General features: G+C 49.3%; 28 non-coding genes across 28 annotated transcripts; 21 read left to right on the top strand and 7 right to left on the bottom strand.

Moving 5' to 3' along the window:
• Positions 1-384: 384 nt before the first annotated feature.
• trnai-aau lies at positions 385-458 on the bottom strand. Its single transcript has one exon. It is a non-coding gene; the product is annotated as a tRNA-Ile (tRNA).
• An 807-nt stretch (positions 459-1,265) lies between these two features.
• On the top strand, positions 1,266-1,337 carry trnaq-uug. Its single transcript has one exon. It is a non-coding gene; the product is annotated as a tRNA-Gln (tRNA).
• Positions 1,338-1,775: 438 nt separating this feature from the next.
• Positions 1,776-1,847, top strand: trnaq-cug. Its single transcript has one exon. It is a non-coding gene; the product is annotated as a tRNA-Gln (tRNA).
• A 291-nt stretch (positions 1,848-2,138) lies between these two features.
• trnaq-cug lies at positions 2,139-2,210 on the top strand. The gene has a single exon. It is a non-coding gene; the product is annotated as a tRNA-Gln (tRNA).
• A 492-nt stretch (positions 2,211-2,702) lies between these two features.
• On the bottom strand, positions 2,703-2,776 carry trnai-aau. The gene has a single exon. It is a non-coding gene; the product is annotated as a tRNA-Ile (tRNA).
• An 807-nt stretch (positions 2,777-3,583) lies between these two features.
• On the top strand, positions 3,584-3,655 carry trnaq-uug. The gene has a single exon. It is a non-coding gene; the product is annotated as a tRNA-Gln (tRNA).
• A 438-nt stretch (positions 3,656-4,093) lies between these two features.
• trnaq-cug lies at positions 4,094-4,165 on the top strand. Its single transcript has one exon. It is a non-coding gene; the product is annotated as a tRNA-Gln (tRNA).
• A 291-nt stretch (positions 4,166-4,456) lies between these two features.
• Positions 4,457-4,528, top strand: trnaq-cug. Its single transcript has one exon. It is a non-coding gene; the product is annotated as a tRNA-Gln (tRNA).
• A 492-nt stretch (positions 4,529-5,020) lies between these two features.
• Positions 5,021-5,094, bottom strand: trnai-aau. Its single transcript has one exon. It is a non-coding gene; the product is annotated as a tRNA-Ile (tRNA).
• An 807-nt stretch (positions 5,095-5,901) lies between these two features.
• Positions 5,902-5,973, top strand: trnaq-uug. The gene has a single exon. It is a non-coding gene; the product is annotated as a tRNA-Gln (tRNA).
• A 438-nt stretch (positions 5,974-6,411) lies between these two features.
• On the top strand, positions 6,412-6,483 carry trnaq-cug. Its single transcript has one exon. It is a non-coding gene; the product is annotated as a tRNA-Gln (tRNA).
• Positions 6,484-6,774: 291 nt separating this feature from the next.
• On the top strand, positions 6,775-6,846 carry trnaq-cug. Its single transcript has one exon. It is a non-coding gene; the product is annotated as a tRNA-Gln (tRNA).
• Positions 6,847-7,338: 492 nt separating this feature from the next.
• On the bottom strand, positions 7,339-7,412 carry trnai-aau. The gene has a single exon. It is a non-coding gene; the product is annotated as a tRNA-Ile (tRNA).
• Positions 7,413-8,219: 807 nt separating this feature from the next.
• Positions 8,220-8,291, top strand: trnaq-uug. The gene has a single exon. It is a non-coding gene; the product is annotated as a tRNA-Gln (tRNA).
• A 438-nt stretch (positions 8,292-8,729) lies between these two features.
• Positions 8,730-8,801, top strand: trnaq-cug. The gene has a single exon. It is a non-coding gene; the product is annotated as a tRNA-Gln (tRNA).
• An 843-nt stretch (positions 8,802-9,644) lies between these two features.
• trnaq-cug lies at positions 9,645-9,716 on the top strand. The gene has a single exon. It is a non-coding gene; the product is annotated as a tRNA-Gln (tRNA).
• Positions 9,717-10,208: 492 nt separating this feature from the next.
• On the bottom strand, positions 10,209-10,282 carry trnai-aau. Its single transcript has one exon. It is a non-coding gene; the product is annotated as a tRNA-Ile (tRNA).
• Positions 10,283-11,088: 806 nt separating this feature from the next.
• On the top strand, positions 11,089-11,160 carry trnaq-uug. The gene has a single exon. It is a non-coding gene; the product is annotated as a tRNA-Gln (tRNA).
• A 439-nt stretch (positions 11,161-11,599) lies between these two features.
• trnaq-cug lies at positions 11,600-11,671 on the top strand. The gene has a single exon. It is a non-coding gene; the product is annotated as a tRNA-Gln (tRNA).
• A 290-nt stretch (positions 11,672-11,961) lies between these two features.
• trnaq-cug lies at positions 11,962-12,033 on the top strand. Its single transcript has one exon. It is a non-coding gene; the product is annotated as a tRNA-Gln (tRNA).
• A 492-nt stretch (positions 12,034-12,525) lies between these two features.
• On the bottom strand, positions 12,526-12,599 carry trnai-aau. The gene has a single exon. It is a non-coding gene; the product is annotated as a tRNA-Ile (tRNA).
• Positions 12,600-13,406: 807 nt separating this feature from the next.
• Positions 13,407-13,478, top strand: trnaq-uug. Its single transcript has one exon. It is a non-coding gene; the product is annotated as a tRNA-Gln (tRNA).
• A 438-nt stretch (positions 13,479-13,916) lies between these two features.
• trnaq-cug lies at positions 13,917-13,988 on the top strand. The gene has a single exon. It is a non-coding gene; the product is annotated as a tRNA-Gln (tRNA).
• Positions 13,989-14,279: 291 nt separating this feature from the next.
• Positions 14,280-14,351, top strand: trnaq-cug. Its single transcript has one exon. It is a non-coding gene; the product is annotated as a tRNA-Gln (tRNA).
• A 493-nt stretch (positions 14,352-14,844) lies between these two features.
• Positions 14,845-14,918, bottom strand: trnai-aau. The gene has a single exon. It is a non-coding gene; the product is annotated as a tRNA-Ile (tRNA).
• An 810-nt stretch (positions 14,919-15,728) lies between these two features.
• trnaq-uug lies at positions 15,729-15,800 on the top strand. The gene has a single exon. It is a non-coding gene; the product is annotated as a tRNA-Gln (tRNA).
• A 441-nt stretch (positions 15,801-16,241) lies between these two features.
• Positions 16,242-16,314, top strand: trnaq-cug. Its single transcript has one exon. It is a non-coding gene; the product is annotated as a tRNA-Gln (tRNA).
• Positions 16,315-16,607: 293 nt separating this feature from the next.
• Positions 16,608-16,680, top strand: trnaq-cug. The gene has a single exon. It is a non-coding gene; the product is annotated as a tRNA-Gln (tRNA).
• Positions 16,681-18,223: the final 1,543 nt, after the last annotated feature.

Here is an 18,223-nt window from a genome sequence, read left to right as displayed (position 1 = left end):
AGCCGTGGTCAGCCGCCTGCATCCCTGCGTGAGCCTCCTGTGCTTATACTACTCCAAAGGCTCTTCCCCTCGGCTAGGACTTTTCTGCTTCTTGGGATAGTAAGCCTTCTTGAAGCCAGAGAGGTGCGTGATAGGGGCTCACCCTTCAGACTGCCTTTTGCAGCACAAGTCCAGGTAATTCCCACCGAAGCTCATTTCAAACCTGAAAAAGGAACTGTCACTTTACATGTAACAGCTTTCCTGAAAACAAAAGGTTGTGAAGTGGCTGACAAAAGAACTCCGTAAAAAAAGGCAATTCTTCTGGAGCCCATGCATTGACCCAAAGTTACGACGGCAGTTCGGTTGAGCAACGAGAAATAGGTTAAGAAAGGCAAAGAGGCAGCGTGGCCCGTACGGGGATCGAACCCGCGACCTTGGCGTTATTAGCACCACGCTCTAACCAACTGAGCTAACCGGCCTGAAAGCCACGCAAGGTGGCCTCTGTGCGGAAGCCGGCGTTTGCACCCGTGCGGCCCTTCACTTTTAGCTGGTATTTCGACTTTTGTTTGCGTGTATCATCTCATGATTAGGCATCGGTGCCAACTTTGAGCAAAGGACGAGTTGCGCCTTTCTTCACCCTGACATTCTCAGCTCAAAATTTGTTCATTTCCTGCCACGCTGCAAAGTCTTAAGGTTGCGAGGCATGGCTCCAATCCAGGCCAAGATTAATGAAACGCCACGGTTAATGCTGCCTGTACACAGAAGCAAAGAAGGTATTCTGCCATTGTCGCCTCTTTATTTGCTGATTTCCCACCATGCTGCCCACATCTTAAGCTTGCCAGGCATAGATCCAAAGCAGCCCAAGATTTCATGAAAAGCCACACTGCAAATTCTAACCCCGCTTTTATAGAGAAGTCTTGCTGTTGGAAATCACTCGAAAACACTCTACACCTGTGACCCCCAAGGAGAAAGGTGCAGATGTTTGACTCTGATATTTGTTGAGCCCATTTGAATGGGCCATATAAAGTCCCTATACGAAATGACTGAACGTAAAAGAAGCCGGTGCCGTGCTTTGTGGCAGCAAGAAAATATGCTATCGTGAAGCCGCTCCGGGGATTTCACCTTGGTCGCAAGTGTGTTCTTGGTCCCTCCGCCGCGGGTGCTTCAATACGCAGGTCTTGTTTAAAATAGATCTACAAGCAGAAAACCCGGCACAAAGAAACCTTTTGTAACAGAAGCTGACCCTACTGCCCTTCGGCACGGACGGTACAGAGAATGCGCGCCGCGGTTCCATGGTGTAATGCTTAGCACTCTGGACTTTGAATCCAGCGATCCGAGTTCAAATCTCGGTGGAACCTTCCACCATTTTTCAGATTCCAGTGAACAGCAATTAGCTATGCCAAAGCGCATTCATCCGTCAAGCAGCCAACGACCTCACTGGAAGAACCGTCCCAGTGCTCAGCTGCAACTCGTACAGTGGTCAGCCACCTGCGTTCTGGATCAGGATAAGAGGGGGACGACCTAACCATGACGGGAAAGCAGCCGCTTGGTCCTCTTCACAAAGCACACCAAAGGACTCCTTCTTATACCCTCTAATCCACGCGTTTCCTTTTCTGAAGAATCGGGCCAAGTCCTAATGGTTCCAAAGAAGGGCAGTCCAAATACCAGGCTGCCGTTGTTTAGAATTCCGTGTTGTAAGGAAATTCACTTGTGCCAAACTCCATGGTTTCTGTGCCAATTTGTTTGCACGACCATCTACGACACTCACGCTTCCGGAGGCATGCCGATCGTGCGTTGGTTCCATGGTGTAATGGTTAGCACTCTGGACTCTGAATCCAGCGATCCGAGTTCAAATCTCGGTGGAACCTGGGATGGCTTTTCGCAGTCCGCCGCCTTGCCTTCTGCTCTCCCAAAATCAGCAACTCCTTCAGCGGTCAACCGCTCGCACAGCCCCAAGACCCTCCACTGCCTTGACAAGATGGAGAGTGGTTCCAAAAAAGGCCGAGACTGAGGAAAAAAGCAAAAAAACTGCGTGTTACTTCCACATTTAAGAAAAAGATTTAAAAAAGCCTGTTTGAAGATTGGTCCTATCTTGGAAGATTTTTTTTACAACGATTTGCGCTTGCCACGCTGCTGCAGGGCAGCCTTCTGCATGTCTTGGTTCCATGGTGTAATGGTTAGCACTCTGGACTCTGAATCCAGCGATCCGAGTTCAAATCTCGGTGGAACCTGCCTCGGTTTTACACAGGCAGAGCTGGCTTGCTTTCGCCACTGCAGAAATCCGTGCACACTGTAAATGAAACGTACGTACCGATGCCGAAAGAAAGGCCTTGCCAATGAGCCGTGGTCAGCCGCCTGCATCCCTGCGTGAGCCTCCTGTGCTTATACTACTCCAAAGGCTCTTCCCCTCGGCTAGGACTTTTCTGCTTCTTGGGATAGTAAGCCTTCTTGAAGCCAGAGAGGTGCGTGATAGGGGCTCACCCTTCAGACTGCCTTTTGCAGCACAAGTCCAGGTAATTCCCACCGAAGCTCATTTCAAACCTGAAAAAGGAACTGTCACTTTACATGTAACAGCTTTCCTGAAAACAAAAGGTTGTGAAGTGGCTGACAAAAGAACTCCGTAAAAAAAGGCAATTCTTCTGGAGCCCATGCATTGACCCAAAGTTACGACGGCAGTTCGGTTGAGCAACGAGAAATAGGTTAAGAAAGGCAAAGAGGCAGCATGGCCCGTACGGGGATCAAACCCGCGACCTTGGCGTTATTAGCACCACGCTCTAACCAACTGAGCTAACCGGCCTGAACGCCACGCAAGGTGGCCTCTGTGCGGAAGCCGGCGTTTGCACCCGTGCGGCCCTTCACTTTTAGCTGGTATTTCGACTTTTGTTTGCGTGTATCATCTCATGATTAGGCATCGGTGCCAACTTTGAGCAAAGGACGAGTTGCGCCTTTCTTCACCCTGACATTCTCAGCTCAAAATTTGTTCATTTCCTGCCACGCTGCAAAGTCTTAAGGTTGCGAGGCATGGCTCCAATCCAGGCCAAGATTAATGAAACGCCACGCTTAATGCTGCCTGTACACAGAAGCAAAGAAGGTATTCTGCCATTGTCGCCTCTTTATTTGCTGATTTCCCGCCATGCTGCCCACATCTTAAGCTTGCCAGGCATAGATCCAAAGCAGCCCAAGATTTCATGAAAAGCCACACTGCAAATTCTAACCCCGCTTTTATAGAGAAGTCTTGCTGTTGGAAATCACTCGAAAACACTCTACACCTGTGACCCCCAAGGAGAAAGGTGCAGATGTTTGACTCTGATATTTGTTGAGCCCATTTGAATGGGCCATATAAAGTCCCTATACGAAATGACTGAACGTAAAAGAAGCCGGTGCCGTGCTTTGTGGCAGCAAGAAAATATGCTATCGTGAAGCCGCTCCGGGGATTTCACCTTGGTCGCAAGTGTGTTCTTGGTCCCTCCGCCGCGGGTGCTTCAATACGCAGGTCTTGTTTAAAATAGATCTACAAGCAGAAAACCCGGCACAAAGAAACCTTTTGTAACAGAAGCTGACCCTACTGCCCTTCGGCACGGACGGTACAGAGAATGCGCGCCGCGGTTCCATGGTGTAATGGTTAGCACTCTGGACTTTGAATCCAGCGATCCGAGTTCAAATCTCGGTGGAACCTTCCACCATTTTTCAGATTCCAGTGAACAGCAATTAGCTATGCCAAAGCGCATTCATCCGTCAAGCAGCCAACGACCTCACTGGAAGAACCGTCCCAGTGCTCAGCTGCAACTCGTACAGTGGTCAGCCACCTGCGTTCTGGATCAGGATAAGAGGGGGACGACCTAACCATGACGGGAAAGCAGCCGCTTGGTCCTCTTCACAAAGCACACCAAAGGACTCCTTCTTATACCCTCTAATCCACGCGTTTCCTTTTCTGAAGAATCGGGCCAAGTCCTAATGGTTCCAAAGAAGGGCAGTCCAAATACCAGGCTGCCGTTGTTTAGAATTCCGTGTTGTAAGGAAATTCACTTGTGCCAAACTCCATGGTTTCTGTGCCAATTTGTTTGCACGACCATCTACGACACTCACGCTTCCGGAGGCATGCCGATCGTGCGTTGGTTCCATGGTGTAATGGTTAGCACTCTGGACTCTGAATCCAGCGATCCGAGTTCAAATCTCGGTGGAACCTGGGATGGCTTTTCGCAGTCCGCCGCCTTGCCTTCTGCTCTCCCAAAATCAGCAACTCCTTCAGCGGTCGACCGCTCGCACAGCCCCAAGACCCTCCACTGCCTTGACAAGATGGAGAGTGGTTCCAAAAAAGGCCGAGACTGAGGAAAAAAGCAAAAAAACTGCGTGTTACTTCCACATTTAAGAAAAAGATTTAAAAAAGCCTGTTTGAAGATTGGTCCTATCTTGGAAGATTTTTTTTACAACGATTTGCGCTTGCCACGCTGCTGCAGGGCAGCCTTCTGCATGTCTTGGTTCCATGGTGTAATGGTTAGCACTCTGGACTCTGAATCCAGCGATCCGAGTTCAAATCTCGGTGGAACCTGCCTCGGTTTTACACAGGCAGAGCTGGCTTGCTTTCGCCACTGCAGAAATCCGTGCACACTGTAAGTGAAACGTACGTACCGATGCCGAAAGAAAGGCCTTGCCAATGAGCCGTGGTCAGCCGCCTGCATCCCTGCGTGAGCCTCCTGTGCTTATACTACTCCAAAGGCTCTTCCCCTCGGCTAGGACTTTTCTGCTTCTTGGGATAGTAAGCCTTCTTGAAGCCAGAGAGGTGCGTGATAGGGGCTCACCCTTCAGACTGCCTTTTGCAGCACAAGTCCAGGTAATTCCCACCGAAGCTCATTTCAAACCTGAAAAAGGAACTGTCACTTTACATGTAACAGCTTTCCTGAAAACAAAAGGTTGTGAAGTGGCTGACAAAAGAACTCCGTAAAAAAAGGCAATTCTTCTGGAGCCCATGCATTGACCCAAAGTTACGACGGCAGTTCGGTTGAGCAACGAGAAATAGGTTAAGAAAGGCAAAGAGGCAGCATGGCCCGTACGGGGATCGAACCCGCGACCTTGGCGTTATTAGCACCACGCTCTAACCAACTGAGCTAACCGGCCTGAAAGCCACGCAAGGTGGCCTCTGTGCGGAAGCCGGCGTTTGCACCCGTGCGGCCCTTCACTTTTAGCTGGTATTTCGACTTTTGTTTGCGTGTATCATCTCATGATTAGGCACCGGTGCCAACTTTGAGCAAAGGACGAGTTGCGCCTTTCTTCACCCTGACATTCTCAGCTCAAAATTTGTTCATTTCCTGCCACGCTGCAAAGTCTTAAGGTTGCGAGGCATGGCTCCAATCCAGGCCAAGATTAATGAAACGCCACGCTTAATGCTGCCTGTACACAGAAGCAAAGAAGGTATTCTGCCATTGTCGCCTCTTTATTTGCTGATTTCCCGCCATGCTGCCCACATCTTAAGCTTGCCAGGCATAGATCCAAAGCAGCCCAAGATTTCATGAAAAGCCACACTGCAAATTCTAACCCCGCTTTTATAGAGAAGTCTTGCTGTTGGAAATCACTCGAAAACACTCTACACCTGTGACCCCCAAGGAGAAAGGTGCAGATGTTTGACTCTGATATTTGTTGAGCCCATTTGAATGGGCCATATAAAGTCCCTATACGAAATGACTGAACGTAAAAGAAGCCGGTGCCGTGCTTTGTGGCAGCAAGAAAATATGCTATCGTGAAGCCGCTCCGGGGATTTCACCTTGGTCGCAAGTGTGTTCTTGGTCCCTCCGCCGCGGGTGCTTCAATACGCAGGTCTTGTTTAAAATAGATCTACAAGCAGAAAACCCGGCACAAAGAAACCTTTTGTAACAGAAGCTGACCCTACTGCCCTTCGGCACGGACGGTACAGAGAATGCGCGCCGCGGTTCCATGGTGTAATGCTTAGCACTCTGGACTTTGAATCCAGCGATCCGAGTTCAAATCTCGGTGGAACCTTCCACCATTTTTCAGATTCCAGTGAACAGCAATTAGCTATGCCAAAGCGCATTCATCCGTCAAGCAGCCAACGACCTCACTGGAAGAACCGTCCCAGTGCTCAGCTGCAACTCGTACAGTGGTCAGCCACCTGCGTTCTGGATCAGGATAAGAGGGGGACGACCTAACCATGACGGGAAAGCAGCCGCTTGGTCCTCTTCACAAAGCACACCAAAGGACTCCTTCTTATACCCTCTAATCCACGCGTTTCCTTTTCTGAAGAATCGGGCCAAGTCCTAATGGTTCCAAAGAAGGGCAGTCCAAATACCAGGCTGCCGTTGTTTAGAATTCCGTGTTGTAAGGAAATTCACTTGTGCCAAACTCCATGGTTTCTGTGCCAATTTGTTTGCACGACCATCTACGACACTCACGCTTCCGGAGGCATGCCGATCGTGCGTTGGTTCCATGGTGTAATGGTTAGCACTCTGGACTCTGAATCCAGCGATCCGAGTTCAAATCTCGGTGGAACCTGGGATGGCTTTTCGCAGTCCGCCGCCTTGCCTTCTGCTCTCCCAAAATCAGCAACTCCTTCAGCGGTCGACCGCTCGCACAGCCCCAAGACCCTCCACTGCCTTGACAAGATGGAGAGTGGTTCCAAAAAAGGCCGAGACTGAGGAAAAAAGCAAAAAAACTGCGTGTTACTTCCACATTTAAGAAAAAGATTTAAAAAAGCCTGTTTGAAGATTGGTCCTATCTTGGAAGATTTTTTTTACAACGATTTGCGCTTGCCACGCTGCTGCAGGGCAGCCTTCCGCATGTCTTGGTTCCATGGTGTAATGGTTAGCACTCTGGACTCTGAATCCAGCGATCCGAGTTCAAATCTCGGTGGAACCTGCCTCGGTTTTACACAGGCAGAGCTGGCTTGCTTTCGCCACTGCAGAAATCCGTGCACACTGTAAGTGAAACGTACGTACCGATGCCGAAAGAAAGGCCTTGCCAATGAGCCGTGGTCAGCCGCCTGCATCCCTGCGTGAGCCTCCTGTGCTTATACTACTCCAAAGGCTCTTCCCCTCGGCTAGGACTTTTCTGCTTCTTGGGATAGTAAGCCTTCTTGAAGCCAGAGAGGTGCGTGATAGGGGCTCACCCTTCAGACTGCCTTTTGCAGCACAAGTCCAGGTAATTCCCACCGAAGCTCATTTCAAACCTGAAAAAGGAACTGTCACTTTACATGTAACAGCTTTCCTGAAAACAAAAGGTTGTGAAGTGGCTGACAAAAGAACTCCGTAAAAAAAGGCAATTCTTCTGGAGCCCATGCATTGACCCAAAGTTACGACGGCAGTTCGGTTGAGCAACGAGAAATAGGTTAAGAAAGGCAAAGAGGCAGCATGGCCCGTACGGGGATCGAACCCGCGACCTTGGCGTTATTAGCACCACGCTCTAACCAACTGAGCTAACCGGCCTGAAAGCCACGCAAGGTGGCCTCTGTGCGGAAGCCGGCGTTTGCACCCGTGCGGCCCTTCACTTTTAGCTGGTATTTCGACTTTTGTTTGCGTGTATCATCTCATGATTAGGCATCGGTGCCAACTTTGAGCAAAGGACGAGTTGCGCCTTTCTTCACCCTGACATTCTCAGCTCAAAATTTGTTCATTTCCTGCCACGCTGCAAAGTCTTAAGGTTGCGAGGCATGGCTCCAATCCAGGCCAAGATTAATGAAACGCCACGCTTAATGCTGCCTGTACACAGAAGCAAAGAAGGTATTCTGCCATTGTCGCCTCTTTATTTGCTGATTTCCCGCCATGCTGCCCACATCTTAAGCTTGCCAGGCATAGATCCAAAGCAGCCCAAGATTTCATGAAAAGCCACACTGCAAATTCTAACCCCGCTTTTATAGAGAAGTCTTGCTGTTGGAAATCACTCGAAAACACTCTACACCTGTGACCCCCAAGGAGAAAGGTGCAGATGTTTGACTCTGATATTTGTTGAGCCCATTTGAATGGGCCATATAAAGTCCCTATACGAAATGACTGAACGTAAAAGAAGCCGGTGCCGTGCTTTGTGGCAGCAAGAAAATATGCTATCGTGAAGCCGCTCCGGGGATTTCACCTTGGTCGCAAGTGTGTTCTTGGTCCCTCCGCCGCGGGTGCTTCAATACGCAGGTCTTGTTTAAAATAGATCTACAAGCAGAAAACCCGGCACAAAGAAACCTTTTGTAACAGAAGCTGACCCTACTGCCCTTCGGCACGGACGGTACAGAGAATGCGCGCCGCGGTTCCATGGTGTAATGGTTAGCACTCTGGACTTTGAATCCAGCGATCCAAGTTCAAATCTCGGTGGAACCTTCCACCATTTTTCAGATTCCAGTGAACAGCAATTAGCTATGCCAAAGCGCATTCATCCGTCAAGCAGCCAACGACCTCACTGGAAGAACCGTCCCAGTGCTCAGCTGCAACTCGTACAGTGGTCAGCCACCTGCGTTCTGGATCAGGATAAGAGGGGGACGACCTAACCATGACGGGAAAGCAGCCGCTTGGTCCTCTTCACAAAGCACACCAAAGGACTCCTTCTTATACCCTCTAATCCACGCGTTTCCTTTTCTGAAGAATCGGGCCAAGTCCTAATGGTTCCAAAGAAGGGCAGTCCAAATACCAGGCTGCCGTTGTTTAGAATTCCGTGTTGTAAGGAAATTCACTTGTGCCAAACTCCATGGTTTCTGTGCCAATTTGTTTGCACGACCATCTACGACACTCACGCTTCCGGAGGCATGCCGATCATGCGTTGGTTCCATGGTGTAATGGTTAGCACTCTGGACTCTGAATCCAGCAATCCGAGTTCAAATCTCGGTGGAACCTGGGATGGCTTTTCGCAGTCCGCCGCCTTGCCTTCTGCTCTCCCAAAATCAGCAACTCCTTCAGCAGTCGACCGCTCGCACAGCCCCAAGACCCTCCACTGCCTTGACAAGATGGAGAGTGGTTCCAAAAAAGGCCGAGACTGAGGAAAAAAGCAAAAAAACTGCGTGTTACTTCCACATTTAAGAAAAAGATTTAAAAAAGCCTGTTTGAAGATTGGTCCTTGTAAGGTTTGATATAATATCATATAATCATATATTCATGTAATTATATATTCATATATGCATGTATTTTGATACTTTGATACACTTTGATGCTTAGCATATCATACTCCATTTTAGAGATGTATCTCCATTTTGTAACAGCAACCAGCAAGGTTTGAACATCCCATAATAAGCTGTTTTTCCCAAATAGTACCCTTGCACAACTTGCACCTGACACAACATAAGCCTTGAGAAACAACTTAATCTTATCTGTGCACTAACGCCTTTTCTACTCCTTGTATCCTCCTTTAAATTCCTGTCCCGCATTAGCCATCCTTGAAGGCCATCCTTGTAGATAATGAGGTTCTACTCCATCTTTATTTTATAATGATTCCTTTGTCTTTGCATGTACACAAGGGGTATAAATACTATGATCACGTAAGAATAAACTGGACAAGTTTGAACTTCCATTGGAGTTGTGTCGTTCTTGTCCCCGTATACGTCTTTGTCCTGGTAGGAGGGCTCCCACGGATTACTAAATCTAAGATCGGCGGTCAGGGACCTTACAGTCCTATCTTGGAAGATTTTTTTTACAACGATTTGCGCTTGCCACGCTGCTGCAGGGCAGCCTTCTGCATGTCTTGGTTCCATGGTGTAATGGTTAGCACTCTGGACTCTGAATCCAGCGATCCGAGTTCAAATCTCGGTGGAACCTGCCTCGGTTTTACACAGGCAGAGCTGGCTTGCTTTCGCCACTGCAGAAATCCGTGCACACTGTAAGTGAAACGTACGTACCGATGCCGAAAGAAAGGCCTTGCCAATGAGCCGTGGTCAGCCGCCTGCATCCCTGCGTGAGCCTCCTGTGCTTATACTACTCCAAAGGCTCTTCCCCTCGGCTAGGACTTTTCTGCTTCTTGGGATAGTAAGCCTTCTTGAAGCCAGAGAGGTGCGTGATAGGGGCTCACCCTTCAGACTGCCTTTTGCAGCACAAGTCCAGGTAATTCCCACCGAAGCTCATTTCAAACCTGAAAAAGGAACTGTCACTTTACATGTAACAGCTTTCCTGAAAACAAAAGGTTGTGAAGTGGCTGACAAAAGAACTCCGTAAAAAAAGGCAATTCTTCTGGAGCCCATGCATTGACCCAAAGTTACGACGGCAGTTCGGTTGAGCAACGAGAAATAGGTTAAGAAAGGCAAAGAGGCAGCATGGCCCGTACGGGGATCGAACCCGCAACCTTGGCGTTATTAGCACCACGCTCTAACCAACTGAGCTAACCGGCCTGAAAGCCACGCAAGGTGGCCTCTGTGCGGAAGCCGGCGTTTGCACCCGTGCGGCCCTTCACTTTTAGCTGGTATTTCGACTTTTGTTTGCGTGTATCATCTCATGATTAGGCATCGGTGCCAACTTTGAGCAAAGGACGAGTTGCGCCTTTCTTCACCCTGACATTCTCAGCTCAAAATTTGTTCATTTCCTGCCACGCTGCAAAGTCTTAAGGTTGCGAGGCATGGCTCCAATCCAGGCCAAGATTAATGAAACGCCACGCTTAATGCTGCCTGTACACAGAAGCAAAGAAGGTATTCTGCCATTGTCGCCTCTTTATTTGCTGATTTCCCGCCATGCTGCCCACATCTTAAGCTTGCCAGGCATAGATCCAAAGCAGCCCAAGATTTCATGAAAAGCCACACTGCAAATTCTAACCCCGCTTTTATAGAGAAGTCTTGCTGTTGGAAATCACTCGAAAACACTCTACACCTGTGACCCCCAAGGAGAAAGGTGCAGATGTTTGACTCTGATATTTGTTGAGCCCATTTGAATGGGCCATATAAAGTCCCTATACGAAATGACTGAACGTAAAAGAAGCCGGTGCCGTGCTTTGTGGCAGCAAGAAAATATGCTATCGTGAAGCCGCTCCGGGGATTTCACCTTGGTCGCAAGTGTGTTCTTGGTCCCTCCGCCGCGGGTGCTTCAATATGCAGGTCTTGTTTAAAATAGATCTACAAGCAGAAAACCCGGCACAAAGAAACCTTTTGTAACAGAAGCTGACCCTACTGCCTTCGGCACGGACGGTACAGAGAATGCGCGCCGCGGTTCCATGGTGTAATGGTTAGCACTCTGGACTTTGAATCCAGCGATCCGAGTTCAAATCTCGGTGGAACCTTCCACCATTTTTCAGATTCCAGTAAACAGCAATTAGCTATGCCAAAGCGCATTCATTCCGTCAAGCAGCCAACGACCTCACTGGAAGAACCGTCCCCAGTGCTCAGCTGCAACTCGTACAGTGGTCAGCCACCTGCGTTCTGGATCAGGATAAGAGGGGGACGACCTAACCATGACGGGAAAGCAGCCGCTTGGTCCTCTTCACAAAGCACACCAAAGGACTCCTTCTTATACCCTCTAATCCACGCGTTTCCTTTCTGAAGAATCGGGCCAAGTCCTAATGGTTCCAAAGAAGGGCAGTCCAAATACCAGGCTGCCGTTGTTTAGAATTCCGTGTTGTAAGGAAATTCACTTGTGCCAAACTCCATGGTTTCTGTGCCAATTTGTTTGCACGACCATCTACGACACTCACGCTTCCGGAGGCATGCCGATCGTGCGTTGGTTCCATGGTGTAATGGTTAGCACTCTGGACTCTGAATCCAGCGATCCGAGTTCAAATCTCGGTGGAACCTGGGATGGCTTTTCGCAGTCCGCCGCCTTGCCTTCTGCTCTCCCAAAATCAGCAACTCCTTCAGCGGTCGACCGCTCGCACAGCCCCAAGACCCTCCACTGCCTGACAAGATGGAGAGTGGTTCCAAAAAAGGGCCGAGACTGAGGAAAAAAGCAAAAAAACTGCGTGTTACTTCCACATTTAAGAAAAGATTTAAAAAAGCCTGTTTGAAGATTGGTCCTATCTTGGAAGATTTTTTTTACAACGATTTGCGCTTGCCACGCTGCTGCAGGGCAGCCTTCTGCATGTCTTGGTTCCATGGTGTAATGGTTAGCACTCTGGACTCTGAATCCAGCGATCCGAGTTCAAATCTCGGTGGAACCTGCCTCGGTTTTTACACAGGCAGAGCTGGCTTGCTTTCGCCACTGCAGAAATCCGTGCACACTGTAAGTGAAACGTACGTACCGATGCCGAAAGAAAGGCCTTGCCAATGAGCCGTGGTCAGCCGCCTGCATCCCTGCGTGAGCCTCCTGTGCTTATACTACTCCAAAGGCTCTTCCCCTCGGCTAGGACTTTTCTGCTTCTTGGGATAGTAAGCCTTCTTGAAGCCAGAGAGGTGCGTGATAGGGGCTCACCCTTCAGACTGCCTTTTGCAGCACAAGTCCAGGTAATTCCCACCGAAGCTCATTTCAAACCTGAAAAAGGAACTGTCACTTTACATGTACAGCTTTCCTGAAAACAAAAGGTTGTGAAGTGGCTGACAAAAGAACTCCGTAAAAAAAGGCAATTCTTCTGGAGCCCATGCATTGACCCAAAGTTACGACGGCAGTTCGGTTGAGCAACGAGAAATAGGTTAAGAAAGGCAAAGAGGCAGCATGGCCCGTACGGGGATCGAACCCGCGACCTTGGCGTTATTAGCACCACGCTCTAACCAACTGAGCTAACCGGCCTGAAAGCCACGCAAGGTGGCCTCTGTGTGGAAGCCGGCGTTTGCACCCGTGCGGCCCTTCACTTTTAGCTGGTATTTCGACTTTTGTTTGCGTGTATCATCTCATGATTAGGCATCGGTGCCAACTTTGAGCAAAGGACGAGTTGCGCCTTTCTTCACCCTGACATTCTCAGCTCAAAATTTGTTCATTTCCTGCCACGCTGCAAAGTCTTAAGGTTGCGAGGCATGGCTCCAATCCAGGCCAAGATTAATGAAACGCCACGCTTAATGCTGCCTGTACACAGAAGCAAAGAAGGTATTCTGCCATTGTCGCCTCTTTATTTGCTGATTTCCCGCCATGCTGCCCACATCTTAAGCTTGCCAGGCATAGATCCAAAGCAGCCCAAGATTTCATGAAAAGCCACACTGCAAATTCTAACCCCGCTTTTATAGAGAAGTCTTGCTGTTGGAAATCACTCGAAAACACTCTACACCTGTGACCCCCAAGGAGAAAGGTGCAGATGTTTGACTCTGATATTTGTTGAGCCCATTTGAATGGGCCATATAAAGTCCCTATACGAAATGACTGAACGTAAAAGAAGCCGGTGCCGTGCTTTGTGGCAGCAAGAAAATATGCTATCGTGAAGCCGCTCCGGGGATTTCACCTTGGTCGCAAGTGTGTTCTTGGTCCCTCCGCCGCGGGTGCTTCAATACGCAGGTCTTGTTTAAAATAGATCTACAAGCAGAAAACCCGGCACAAAGAAACCTTTTGTAACAGAAGCTGACCCTACTGCCCTTCAGCACGGACGGTACAGAGAATGCGCGCCGTGGTTCCATGGTGTAATGGTTAGCACTCTGGACTTTGAATCCAGCGATCCGAGTTCAAATCTCGGTGGAACCTTCCACCATTTTTCAGATTCCAGTGAACAGCAATTAGCTATGCCAAAGCGCATTCATCCGTCAAGCAGCCAACGACCTCACTGGAAGAACCGTCCCAGTGCTCAGCTGCAACTCGTACAGTGGTCAGCCACCTGCGTTCTGGATCAGGATAAGAGGGGGACGACCTAACCATGACGGGAAAGCAGCCGCTTGGTCCTCTTCACAAAGCACACCAAAGGACTCCTTCTTATACCCTCTAATCCACGCGTTTCCTTTTCTGAAGAATCGGGCCAAGTCCTAATGGTTCCAAAGAAGGGCAGTCCAAATACCAGGCTGCCGTTGTTTAGAATTCCGTGTTGTAAGGAAATTCACTTGTGCCAAACTCCATGGTTTCTGTGCCAATTTGTTTGCACGACCATCTACGACACTCACGCTTCCGGAGGCATGCCAATCGTGCGTTGGTTCCATGGTGTAATGGTTAGCACTCTGGACTCTGAATCCAGCGATCCGAGTTCAAATCTCGGTGGAACCTGGGATGGCTTTTCGCAGTCCGCCGCCTTGCCTTCTGCTCTCCCAAAATCAGCAACTCCTTCAGCGGTCGACCGCTCGCACAGCCCCAAGACCCTCCACTGCCTTGACAAGTTGGAGAGTGGTTCCAAAAAAGGCCGAGACTGAGGAAAAAAGCAAAAAAACTGCGTGTTACTTCCACATTTAAGAAAAAGATTTAAAAAAGCCTGTTTGAAGATTGGTCCTATCTTGGAAGATTTTTTTTACAACGATTTGCGCTTGCCACGCTGCTGCAGGGCAGCCTTCTGCATGTCTTGGTTCCATGGTGTAATGGTTAGCACTCTGGACTCTGAATCCAGCGATCCGAGTTCAAATCTCGGTGGAACCTGCCTCGGTTTTACACAGGCAGAGCTGGCTTGCTTTCGCCACTGCAGAAATCCGTGCACACTGTAAGTGAAACGTACGTACCGATGCCGAAAGAAAGGCCTTGCCAATGAGCCGTGGTCAGCCGCCTGCATCCCTGCGTGAGCCTCCTGTGCTTATACTACTCCAAAGGCTCTTCCCCTCGGCTAGGACTTTTCTGCTTCTTGGGATAGTAAGCCTTCTTGAAGCCAGAGAGGTGCGTGATAGGGGCTCACCCTTCAGACTGCCTTTTGCAGCACAAGTCCAGGTAATTCCCACCGAAGCTCATTTCAAACCTGAAAAAAGGAACTGTCACTTTACATGTAACAGCTTTCCTGAAAACAAAAGGTTGTGAAGTGGCTGACAAAAGAACTCCGTAAAAAAAGGCAATTCTTCTGGAGCCCATGCATTGACCCAAAGTTACGACGGCAGTTCGGTTGAGCAACGAGAAATAGGTTAAGAAAGGCAAAGAGGCAGCGTGGCCCGTACGGGGATCGAACCCGCGACCTTGGCGTTATTAGCACCACGCTCTAACCAACTGAGCTAACCGGCCTGAAAGCCACGCAAGGTGGCCTCTGTGCGGAAGCCGCGTTTGCACCCGTGCGGCCCTTCACTTTTAGCTGGTATTTCGACTTTTGTTTGCGTGTATCATCTCATGATTAGGCATCGGTGCCAACTTTTGAGCAAAGGACGAGTTGCGCCTTTCTTCACCCTGACATTCTCAGCTCAAAATTTGTTCATTTCCTGCCACGCTGCAAAGTCTTAAGGTTGCGAGGCATGGCTCCAATCCAGGCCAAGATTAATGAAACGCCACGGTTAATGCTGCCTGTACACAGAAGCAAAGAAGGTATTCTGCCATTGTCGCCTCTTTATTTGCTGATTTCCCGCACCATGCTGCCCACATCTTAAGCTTGCCAGGCATAGATCCAAAGCAGCCCAAGATTTCATGAAAAGCCACACTGCAAATTCTAACCCCGCTTTTATAGAGAAGTCTTGCTGTTGGAAATCACTCGAAAACACTCTACACCTGTGACCCCCAAGGAGAAAGGTGCAGATGTTTGACTCTGATATTTGTTGAGCCCATTTGAATGGGCCATATAAAGTCCCTATACGAAATGACTGAACGTAAAAGAAGCCGGTGCCGTGCTTTGGTGGCAGCAAGAAAATATGCTATCGTGAAGCCGCTCCGGGGATTTCACCTTGGTCGCAAGTGTGTTCTTGGTCCCTCCGCCGCGGGTGCTTCAATACGCAGGTCTTGTTTAAAAATAGATCTACAAGCAGAAAACCCGGCACAAAGAAACCTTTTGTAACAGAAGCTGACCCTACTGCCCTTCGCACGGACGGTACAGAGAATGCGCGCCGCGGTTCCATGGTGTAATGCTTAGCACTCTGGACTTTGAATCCAGCGATCCGAGTTCAAATCTCGGTGGAACCTTCCACCATTTTTCAGATTCCAGTGAACAGCAATTAGCTATGCCAAAGCGCATTCATCCGTCAAGCAGCCAACGACCTCACTGGAAGAACGCGTCCCAGTGCTCAGCTGGCAACTCGTAGCAGTGGTCAGCCACCTGCGTTCTGGATCAGGATAAGAGGGGGACGACCTAACCATGACGGGAAAGCAGCCGCTTGGTCCTCTTCACAAAGCACACCAAAGGACTCCTTCTTATACCCTCTAATCCACGCGTTTCCTTTTCTGAAGAATCGGGCCAAGTCCTAATGGTTCCAAGAAGGGCAGTCCAAATACCAGCGCTGCCGTTGTTTAGAATTCCGTGTTGTAAGGAAATTCACTTGTGCCAAACTCCATGGTTTCTGTGCCAATTTGTTTGCACGACCATCTACGACACTCACGCTTCCGGAGGCATGCCGATCGTGCGTTGGTTCCATGGTGGTAATGGTTAGCACTCTGGACTCTGAATCCAGCGATCCGAGTTCAAATCTCGGTGGAACCTGGGATGGCTTTTCGCAGTCCGCCCGCCTTGCCTTCTGCTTCTCCCAAAATCAGCAACTCCTTCAGCGGTCAACCGCTCGCACAGCCCCAAGACCCTCCACTGCCTTGACAGATGGAGAGTGGTTCCAAAAAAGGCCGAGACTGAGGAAAAAAAGCAAAAAAACTGCGTGTTACTTCCACATTTAGAAAAAGATTTAAAAAAAGCCTGTTTGAGATTGGTCTATCTTGGAAGATTTTTTTTTACAACGATTTGCGCTTGCCACGCTGCTGCAGGGCAGCCTTCCTGCATGTCTTGGTTCCCATGGTGTAATGGTTAGCACTCTGGACTCTGAATCCAGCGATCCGAGTTCAAATCTCGGTGGAACCTGCCTCGGTTTTACACAGGCAGAGCTGGCTTGCTTTCGCCACTGCAGAAATCCGTGCACACTGTAAATGAAACGTACGTACCGATGCCGAAAGAAAGGCCTTGCCAATGAGCCGTGGTCAGCCGCCTGCATCCCTGCGTGAGCCTCCTGTGCTTATACTACTCCAAAGCTCTTCCCCTCGGCTAGGACTTTTCCTGCTTCTTGGGATAGTAAGCCTTCTTGAAGCCAGAGAGGTGCGTGATAGGGGCTCACGCCTTCAGACTGGCCTTTTGCAGCACAAGTCCAGGTAATTCCCACCGAAGCTCATTTCAAACCTGAAAAAAGGAACTGTCACTTTACATGTAACAGCTTTCCTGAAAACAAAAGGTTGTGAAGTGGCTGACAAAAGAACTCCGTAAAAAAAGGCAATTCTTCTGGAGCCCATGCATTGACCCAAAGTTACGACGGCAGTTCGGTTGAGCAACGAGAAATAGGTTAAGAAAGGCAAAGAGGCAGCATGGCCCGTACGGGGATCAACCCGCGACCCTTGGCGTTATTAGCACCAACGCTCTAAACCAACTGAGGCCTAACCGGCCTGAACGCCACGCAAGGTGGCCTCTGTGCGGAAGCCGGCGTTTTGCAACCCGTGCGGCCCTTCACTTTTAGCTGGTATTTCGACTTTTGTTTTGCGTGTATCATCTCATGATTAGGCATCGGTGCCGAAACTTTGAGCAAAGGACGAGTTGCGCCTTTCTTCACCCTGACATTCTTCAGCTCAAAATTTGTTCATTTCCTGCCACGCTGCAAAGTCTTAAGGTTGCGAAGGCATGGCTCCAATCCAGGCCAAGATTAATGAAACGCCACGCTTAATGCTGCCTGTACACAGAGCAATAAAGAGGCGACAATGGCAGAATACCTTCTTTGCTTCTGTGTACAGGCAGCATTAAGCGTGGCGTTTCATTAATCTTGGCCTGGATTGGAGCCCATGCCTCGCAACCTTAAGACTTTGCAGCGTGGCAGGAAATGAACAAATTTTGAGCTGAGAATGTCAGGGTGAGAAAGGCGCAACTCGTCTTTGCTCAAAGTTGGCACCGATGCCTAATCATGAGATGATACACGCAAACAAAGTCGAAATACCAGCTAAAAGTGAAGGCCGCACGGGTGCAAACGCCGGCTTCCGCACAGAGGCCACCTTGCGTGGCGTTCAGGCCGGTTAGCTCAGTTGGTTAGAGCGTGGTGCTAATAACCCAAGGTTCGCGGTTTGATCCCCGTACGGGCCATGCTGCTCTTTGCCTTTCTTAACCTATTTCTCGTTGCTCAACCGAACTGCCGTCGTAACTTTGGGTCAATGCATGGGCTCCAGAAGAATTGCCTTTTTTTACGGAGTTCTTTTGTCAGCCACTTCACACGCTTTTGTTTTCAGGAAAGCTGTTACATGTAAGTGACAGTTCCTTTTTCAGGTTTGAAATGAGCTTCGGTGGGAATTACCTGGACTTGTGCTGCAAAAGGCAGTCCCTGAAGGGTGAGCCCCTATCACGCACTCTCTCTGGCTTCAAGAAGGCTTAC

The sequence above is a fragment of the Xenopus tropicalis genome, chromosome 4 (genome assembly GCF_000004195.4).
Source record: "Xenopus tropicalis strain Nigerian chromosome 4, UCB_Xtro_10.0, whole genome shotgun sequence".
Taxonomy (NCBI): domain Eukaryota; kingdom Metazoa; phylum Chordata; class Amphibia; order Anura; family Pipidae; genus Xenopus; species Xenopus tropicalis.
Note: the sequence above shows the minus strand (reverse complement) of the source record. Positions and strands in the feature narration are given on the sequence as shown.